Here is a 9,610-nt window from a genome sequence, read left to right as displayed (position 1 = left end):
CAACTAAACCGGTTCGTCTCAGACCAGGACCCGGTTCAACTATTAACTAACTGCTGCTGAACCATCTTGCTGACTGGTTTGAGGAAACAGGAGGATCAGAGTTATCATGTCGAGCAGAAAGCCTCCATTCAGCCGGAGCTCAACAGCCTGTCCACTCCATCATACCGGAGCATTCAGAGCCCCAGAGCCTCCCCCCTCCCACTGCCCACCTCCTCCCACCTCCCACTGCCCACCTCCCACCTCCCACTGCCCACCTCCTCTCATCCTCCCACCTCCCACTGCCCACCTCCTCTCATCCTCCCACCTCCCACTGCCCACCTCCTCCCACCTCCCACTGCCCACCTCCTCTCACCTCCCACTGCCCACCTCCTCTCATCCTCCCACCTCCCACTGCCCACCTCCTCTCATCCTCCCACCTCCCACTGCCCACCTCCTCCCACCTCCCACTGCCCACCTCCTCCCACTGCCCACCTCCTCCCACCTACCACTGCCCACCTCCTCCCACTGCCCACCTCCTCCCACCTCCCACCTCCCATTGCCCACCTCCTCCCACCTCCCACTGCCCACCTCCTCCCACTGCCCACCTCCTCTCATCCTCCCACTGCCCACCTCCTCCCACCTCCCACTGCCCACCTCCTCTCATCCTCCCACTGCCCACCTCCTCTCATCCTCCCACCTCCCACTGCCCACCTCCTCTCATCCTCCCACTGCCCACCTCCTCTCATCCTCCCACTGCCCACCTCCTCCATCCTCCCACTGCTCACCTCCTCCCACCTCCCATCCTCCCACCTCCCATTGCTCACCTCCTCCCACCTCCCACTCCTCACCTCCCTCATCCTCCTCTCATCTCTCCTCCTCCCACTCCTCCTCTCTCCACCTCCTCCTCCCACCTCCCACTCCTCACCTCCCTCATCCTCCTCTCATCTCTCCTCCTCCCACTCCTCCTCTCTCCACCTCCTCCTCCCACCTCCCACTCCTCACCTCCCTCATCCTCCTCTCATCTCTCCTCCTCCTCCCACTCCTCCTCCCACTCCTCCACTCTTGATTTGTTTCCGATAGCGACTTGTCCGTCTGTCACACGGCGGAGGAATCACATCCACATTGATAAGGCTGGTTAGGTGGGTCATAAAAAGTTTATGCTTGTGATGCCGGAGTCTCATTTATTATCCCTGCTAATGTAGGGGGGGGGGGGGGGGGGGGTAAAGAGAGAGAGAGGGAGAGAGAGGCCACCACATTAAGGCATCATTACTCCTCTATAGGCTCTGTCCCTCGCTCTCAGTCCTCTCTCTGCTTTATGGCCTCGATGAAGCCGCTGCTCTCTGTATTTAAGTGTTCCTCGGCCACTCAGAGTTCAGCATGTTTACAGCTCAGGAGGTAGTTACCGTCCTCCAACCACAACCATCGCAGGCTGAGGCCCTGATGCCACCAGCTACTTCCCCAATGCTACCTCCACCAGTTAAAAGGTCCTCCAACCGCAACCATCGCTGGCTGAGGCCCTGATGCCACCAGCTACTTCCCCAAGGCTACCTCCACCAGTTAAAAGGTCCTCCAACCACAACCATCGCAGGCTGAGGCCCTGATGCCACCAGCTACTTCCCCAACGCTACCTCCACCAGTAAGAAGGTCCTCCAACCACAACCATCGCAGGCTGAGGCCCTGATGCCACCAGCTACTTCCCCAACGCTACCTCCACCAGTAAGAAGGTCCTCCAACCACAACCATCGCTGGCTGATGCCACCAGCTACTTCCCCAACGCTACCTCCACCAGTAAGAAGGTCCTCCAACCACAACCATCGCAGGCTGAGGCCACCAGCTACTTCCCCAACGCTACCTCCACCAGTAAGAAGGTCCTCCAACCACAACCATCGCTGAGGCCCTGATGCCACCAGCTACTTCCCCAACGCTACCTCCACCAGTAAAAAGGTCCTCCAACCACAACCATCGCTGAGGCCCTGATGCCACCAGCTACTTCCCCAACGCTACCTCCACCAGTAAGAAGGTCCTCCAACCACAACCATCGCTGAGGCCCTGATGCCACCAGCTACTTCCCCAACGCTACCTCCACCAGGAAAAAGGTCCTCCATGAACGAGTCACAAAGAGGTCTGTGGATCATGTGGAGGAGCCGGGTCGTGGTTTCTGGAAAAAGACGTTGAGTTTTTTAATGTGTTTTTTTTAAATATCCCATTATATGGTGAGAAGGCAGACATCTCACTCCAACACCGTCTCGGCCGATGATTAGAGCGACAGCTAAGAGGAGGAATATGTACTTTTGATTTTAAGTTGAAGAAGGTTTAAGAGACTGTGTTTGAATGGGATTTGTAAATATTCAGAAGGTAAAAACAATATAATTACAGAGCAAGAAACAGAAAACAATCAGAATTTCTGAAATAAAAATCTGAATTTTGAAAGCTCTGAGATGTTCTGATATTGCATGAATGGAGAGTTAGTATGATATAACCTTGCAAAGTGAAGCGATGTCGTTCCTAAACAAAAGATGGTTATCGGTCATAACCAAAGTTTTGCACACGACACGTTTCTTCACCACTTTAACCTCAGAGAATCTCCACTTTTTCCTCATAGATGTCCAACTTTAATCCTAAATGTTGTCCCCTCCAGCTTTGCAGTTCAAAAGGTTTGTTTTTAACCGACAATAGCCCTAAAATATGCCGTCATAGATTAATTGACAACAGAAGTGTAGAATATCACTTTTCCTTTCAAGACAAACTCGCTGCGATGACGAAATGCTGTCTTACTTTGGATCGATTGCTTCATTCAGACTGTGGTCACAGAAATGCATGGGGTTTAGTAAAAGAGAGAAGAGCATGATGGGAATGTGCAGATGGGACGGCGAGGGAGTACGGGCATGTATGAGTGTGTTAGCGTGGGGGGGTGGGGGGCTACCCAGAGGCTGGATCGTGATAGATTGGTCTGGGAGAACTGTGATGCAGATCCACTCATCAAGATTGATGTTCTGCCATTCTGCTTTAAGTGCAATTAAATTGGCCCGTGTGTTAAAAAGCCCAGCCGATAACGTGGCTGAAGCTGAGATTACGCTTCATTTCCCCAGTGTTTGCTCCACCTGCACCGCCGCCATCGCCGCCCGCCATCGCCGCCGCCGCCGCTCACAGGTTCGCTCCTCGCCCTCTAACGGAGGAACGCTTCCCGGCATCCCGAACCCGTTCGTCAGCTCCTGATTTACAACTTCATGTGTGTGTTGGTTTTTTTGTTTTTTTTTCCACGTAGCCCACAAAGTAGTTTTTAAAATCAATGCTCGCTGAAAGTTTTAATCACTTTCTGGTTGCCGTCTGACCACAGAATGGATGACGCGTACATTAGTGCATGTTTAATGTGTAATAATGCTCGGTGATTACTGGGGAGAGGAAGGAAAGTTTAATGTCTTCATGAACATTCGCCGACATAACTCATCTCCGGCCGCCACATTGACAAGCTCGTCTGTTTGAGGCCCGAGGTCAGGACGAGGTCACGAGGAGCGCCGCCGCCGCCGCTCGCCGGAGACGTTTGTGCTCAAAACGCCGTCGCCACGCAGTGTACTCAATTTGATGCTAAATGGTAATATTTGCAATAATTCAAATTGAATGTCGATCACGGTCCAATCCATCTCTCTCCCTGTCTCCGGCGCCGTCCTGCGGCGGCCCCGCCCACCTCCGTCAGTGTCAAGTTGTTAACCCCGTGTCACCAGCGGCGCAGGGCGTATTTGGACCCGGTGATGGATGGGTCTGGGTGGACTTGTCCCACGCAAACATATTCTCAGAATCAGCTGAGAGGTGCAGCGCGTGTGTGTCAAACCCCCCACCCACACACACACACACACACACACACACACCAGCTGTCTCTAAAGGGGCGGAGCTCTGACCCCGCCGTCACCGCACGAAGGAAAACAGATTCAAGATTTCTTTTTTTCTCCAAAATGACAAACTTGACCCGAGTCCTCCGCATCATTACGTTTCCTGGCGAGGGCTTGACTTCCTGTCCCCCCCCCCACGGGGGAAACGCGTGGTAATCAAGAGGAGGAGCGTTACTAATTAGCACCAGTTTCTTTCTTTTGTCAAACACAGAAGACATTTAATATTTATATTAACGCCATTATCAGGCTTTCATGCGCTTCGTTAGGAAATGTTGCTGCTTTTGTTGGCGATGATGTCAATTAATTCAAAACGTACTCATTGAAACTTGGAACGTCTTCACCAAACCTGGGGAATAATATAAAATAAAATGATTAAAAACTAGGTTGATTGTTCTGAATGTATTTGCGTCATCAGTCAGTTTGATGGATCTTGTTTCCTCCCGTCGACACAGAAAAACAAACAACAACAACATCACTACAACGCGGCGAGGGAACACATGGTTTCGGGGCAGAGATGACATCAGCACATGACTGATCGCTCGTCAATATCGCCGGTTCATCCGGCGCCATCAGTCATCCGCTGTCACCACGCAGCTGCTCGCCGTCTCTCCGCTGCAGCTCTCTCTCTCTGGCCAACTTCTTCTGTTCTGTTTGAACCAGGGAGGCCTTCCTGGAGAGAGGGGGACAGGGAGAGAGAGCATGGGTTTGTGTAGGCGGGTGAGTTTGCTTACCGGCCGGTTGTCATAATGCGTTGTCCGCTCTGGCTTGGAGGGTCACATTAACAAGGAGACCGGGTCCCTCTTTGCAGTGGGTCCACAATGACAGGGCGATCCATCACTGCTGTCCCTAACAGGGTGGGGGTCGGGGGGGGGGGGGGGGGGGGGTCTGGCTGATGGAGGGCTGAGGAGAACAGGATGGAGCTGGTTAAACTTTAACCAGCTCTCTTCCTACACACTGAACACCACATTCAGACACATTCTCTGCTCTCTGGATTCTGATGTTTCCATGACCCGCCGCCCACTGGGACCCCCTCGCCCACTCGCCCCCCCACCTGCTTCCATATGGGGTGCCGGAGCGGAGCGTCAATCTTTCTTGGTGGCAGCGTGGGAAGAAGAAACGACTCTCCATCTGTGCAGCCGCTCTATTAACCCCGGCCCTCTGCACGCCACGCGGCCACGCCGGCCTTCATATTCAAAACCGCCGTTTTCCCGCTCGCCGTCCAGAAACATTCACACAGCGGATCAATAGCAGTCGCCATCTCTGTGATTGTAGCGGGGTTAGAGCGAGGGCACGCCATGGTTACGCCGTGAAAAATGATGGCTGGCCGTTTCAGAGTCATTTAATACACAGTTGCACACTTTGATAGAATTTGGCAAAAGCCTCTCCCCGGTGAGTTAACAATGCGTGCTGGAAATCATGTTTCCACGGCGACACGCTCAATCTTACCGCCACCAACCGGGAAAAACTGCAGTGACAAATGGGATGTGAGCGCGCTCTGGGCGGCGGCGGGTCACATCAGGTGCAGCGCAGGTTGGAGGTGTTCACCCAATGTGTTCCTGTTCACTGGTCCAATCATCTTCATTGATTGAGCCGATGATTGAGAGGGTTCTACCGTCTTTACGAGGCCGGCGGGAGGAGGCGGGGGCTGGTGAAGGGCCAACCACAGAGGGGAACGCCGTTTAGATGCCGGGGGCGTTTTTGGGGTGTGGGGGGGTTTACGCGTTGGTATATATTTTCAGTTGCTTTTGAAATAATGTAAATATTTTTCAGAGATTCCGTAGGCTCTGTAGTCTCACCTTTATTACTCCTTTCAAGCTTCTGTCTTTACCTTTCACAATAAAAGCCCGAGACGTATACACGGCCTAATTGTTAACCAGAACTCTAATCGGTTCTGACCTTTTATAGAGAAAAAAGCTGCAACTTTTGCTGGTATGAACAGATTTGATGCAAAATATTGTCAGAAATCATATTTTTGTGTCACTTATTGTTCACGGGACTGGCAAGATAGAAAATAGCCCTTTTTGGATTTCATCTCCAGTCCATGTTGATTCTATTTAAATGTAAAAATGTAGAAAAAATGCATTTATTTGTATTTTTAAGTCAAAAATGTGAAACAAAATATGAGGTGTGCTTACGTAAGCTCGTACCAACCAATTATACGATGACAAACATTCATCAGTCAATCTGGAACTTTGAGCAATAAGACATGTGTACAGAGATAATAGTGTTAGAGAAGTTAGAGAATGATATAAAAGAAGGAGACAGGGACGGGCTAACCTAATTCTCAGTCATCTCTCACATATTTATGCATCATGTCTATAAGAGTGGAGCAACAGACTGATTAAATTAGATTTGATGAGACTTGACCCTCCACACTCACTTAATAATGCAGTCATTTTGGCCCATTTGACATGGAGAGAGAGAGGGAGTGACACTCTGGGGGGTGGGAGAGTGGTTGAGTGAGGCGGGGGGGTGAGAGGTTTGAAGTGAGGGGAGGGGGGGGGGGGGGGGGCTGTCCATTTGTACAAACCTAAGAATCTGTCATGTGTCGGGTTGCGTTTCCTTCGCCGCGGCGGCGAGGTGGTTCTGACAGCCACGACTTTCTCTCCTTCATCCCAAAGCTGCAAATGACATTACGGAAATTGTGTTTGTGGCGTTGCCGAGGCCAGCGGCCTCCTGGGAAACGGAGAGGGTCAGGGGGTCGGGGGGGAAAGGGAGCTGGAGAAGAGAAGGAAATAAAAAAGAAAGAATGAAAGGGAAGGAGTGTGAAAACTAAGAAATAAGCTCAGAAAACGTAATCGCAACGTTAAGATAATTGTGGATTTATGGTAATTATTTAGATTTGAACAATGTCTTCTAAGATGCACATGTGCCAGCGTGGCATTTGTTTTAAAGTCAATCCGTGTCACCTGGGAGGAGCAGGATTACACCTCCCAGCATATATACAGGGCTGAGTCTAATATTTGCTCCTTCTCGTCTCCCAGGGCATCCTCGCACTCCTAAATATTTCAGCAGGAGAAATGAACTGCTCTCTCAGGGGGGCAATCCTTCGCCTGATTGCCCCGGCCTCGCGTTTACAGCCTGGCTGGGTCCGGGTCCTCAACCCCGGGCCCGGGTCCCCACCATGCAAGGTCTATACATCCCAGGCCTTCACTAACAAGGACCAGGGGAGCAGCAGAACCAAAGCTCCTCCATAAAGAACAATTACAAGCTAAAGGAAAGGGTTTGTGCCCTTATATGTGTGTGATTCCCCCTTTTACAGCTCACAATCAATCTTTAATGAGCCATTGAATATTAACTGGATTTGTAGGGAGCTGAGTGTCAACTCCCATGAGTGCAAACTGGAGTCCCGAGGTTTAAAGATGGAGGAAAGAGGGGGGGGGGGGGGGGACAAAGAGCATTTGCACGGTGGGGGGATGAGTGTTTTACATGGAGTTATATGCAAAAAGTGGTTATAGTCAATTACAATTACAATCATTCACCATGGGAAGGACAACCAGGGTGATTGTAGTCTCGGGACCCCCCCCTTGGAGCCGCTACAGTAACTGCATTACAATGGAGCCAACACTGGAGGCCCGACGGAGCAGGATCACACATCTTAGACTTCACACTTCTGACAAATGTGCAAAATGTCAACCCATGTTGATTAATACGTGGGACTACAACAGACCCCTTCGTCCGGGTCCTTCTGCAGACCTCGTAGGGGCCTGGAGCCCAGCCTGGGCCCTGCAGCAGGACCGGGGGAGACTCTCTGGACTCTAACCCCCCTGCCGGGCGGCCTCTTTGTGGCAGCGCTGCCTGCTAACTGATTAATGGACGTAGTCCTGTGATCAGAAGGCTGGGACGTGGCCGAGGTCCTGATCTCTCGGTGTCGGAGAGCTACATGGATCCCAGCGGACTGAGACAGATTAGGGCCTTGATGCTGACCCCATGCTGGGACCTCTGGGGGTTGGAGGAGCAGGCCATGGGGGCCCGGGGATAATGGGACCCCTCTCACACCTTTTAAAAGAGAACATCTTTATGGCTACTTAGAGGAAATTGATTTGATTGTGCCAGAAACGCATGTGTGAACACCCCTGGCACTTTTATTGGCTATTTGTCTTTTAAGTCACAGCTGGAGAAATTTATACCCACGTTGGGCTGACGGCTGTGTGTGTGTGTTTAAGAGAGTAAATATTAATACGTGTGTGTGTGCACATACAGACATGTGTGTGTGTGTGCATGAGAGCAGGTCATGATAAGCGACGCACTGAAGGTGCACTTTAACGGGGTGTCAATCATTAAGTATCAGCCCTAATGACTGAAAGTGCATAATGGAGCCCCGGTGGAAATAAAACAACAAGATTTGTTGAGACACATTCATTCTCTGAATTGATGTCAACACTTTCCCTTCCTGGCTCCGCCGTCTCCACTCCATTAAACGGCGAATGTTTCAACATGCATTTCAGCTTGTGATTTCGTTAGAGCGCCCGGGAACGTTTCCTTTCTGCCGTCAGGGGTTTTACAGAATCTTCACTTTATAGTGTACAAATACTCTGTCAATGCTGAGTAATGACACGGTCCGGCTCTAGGAAAGTGCTGAGTCATTATAGACAGCGAATCAGTGACGAGTGTGACTCTTTAGCGTCGTCAGTAGGTGAGTTCCGAGTCACAGGATGCATTCAGCACTCGCTCGTCACATTGCCTGTTGTTAGCGTCGCTCGTCACATTGCCTGTTGTTAGCGTCGCTCGTCACGTTGCCTCTTGTTAGCGTCGCTAGTCACATTGCCTGTTGTTAGTGTCGCTAGTCACATTGCCTGTTGTTAGCGTCGCTCGTCACGTTGCCTCTTGTTAGCGTCGCTAGTCACATTGCCTGTTGTTAGTGTCGCTAGTCACATTGCCTCTTGTTAGCGTCGCTAGTCACGTTGCCTGTTGTTAGCGTCGCTAGTCACATTGCCTGTTGTTAGCGTCGCTCGTCACATTGCCTCTTGTTAGCGTCGCTAGTCACGTTGCCTGTTGTTAGCGTCGCTAGTCACGTTGCCTGTTGTTAGCATCGCTAGTCACTAGTCGCTAGTCACGTTGCCTGTTGTTAGCGTCACTAGTCACTAGTCTCGTTGCCTGTTTTAGCATCGCTAGTCACTAGTCGCTAGTCACGTTGCCTGTTGTTAGCGTCACTAGTCACTAGTCGCTAGTCACGTTGCCTGTTGTTAGCATCGCTAGTCACGTTGCCTGTTGTTAGCGTCACTAGTCACTAGTTGCTAGTCAAGTTGCCTGTTGTTAGCGTCACTAGTCACTAGTCGCTCGTCACGTTGCCTGTTGTTAGTCTCGCTAGTCACGTTGCCTGTTGTTAGCATCGCTAGTCACTAGTCGCTCGTCACGTTGCCTGTTGTTAGCGTCGCTAGTCACGTTACCTGTTGTTAGCGTCGCTAGTCACTAGTCACGTTGCCTGTTGTTAGTGTCGCTAGTCACTAGTCGCTAGTCACGTTGCCTGTTGTTAGCGTCGCTAGTCAAGTTGCCTGTTGTTAGTCTCGCTTGTCACGTTGCCCGTTGTTAGCGTCGCTAGTCACGAGTCGCTAGTCACGAGTCGCTAGTCACGTTGCCTGTTGTTAGTCTTGCTAGTCACGTTGCCTGTTGTTAGTCTTGCTAGTCACGTTGCCCGTTGTTAGCGTCGCGTCACTAGTTGCTAGTCACGTTGCCTGTTGCGTGTCTACTTGCTAGTCAGGGTCAAGTCATCGGTGTAGTTATTCATGTGGCCCACGTGATTG

The sequence above is a fragment of the Eutrigla gurnardus genome (genome assembly GCF_963514095.1).
Source record: "Eutrigla gurnardus genome assembly, chromosome: 8".
NCBI lineage: Eukaryota > Metazoa > Chordata > Actinopteri > Perciformes > Triglidae > Eutrigla > Eutrigla gurnardus.
This window is presented reverse-complemented; position numbering follows the sequence as displayed.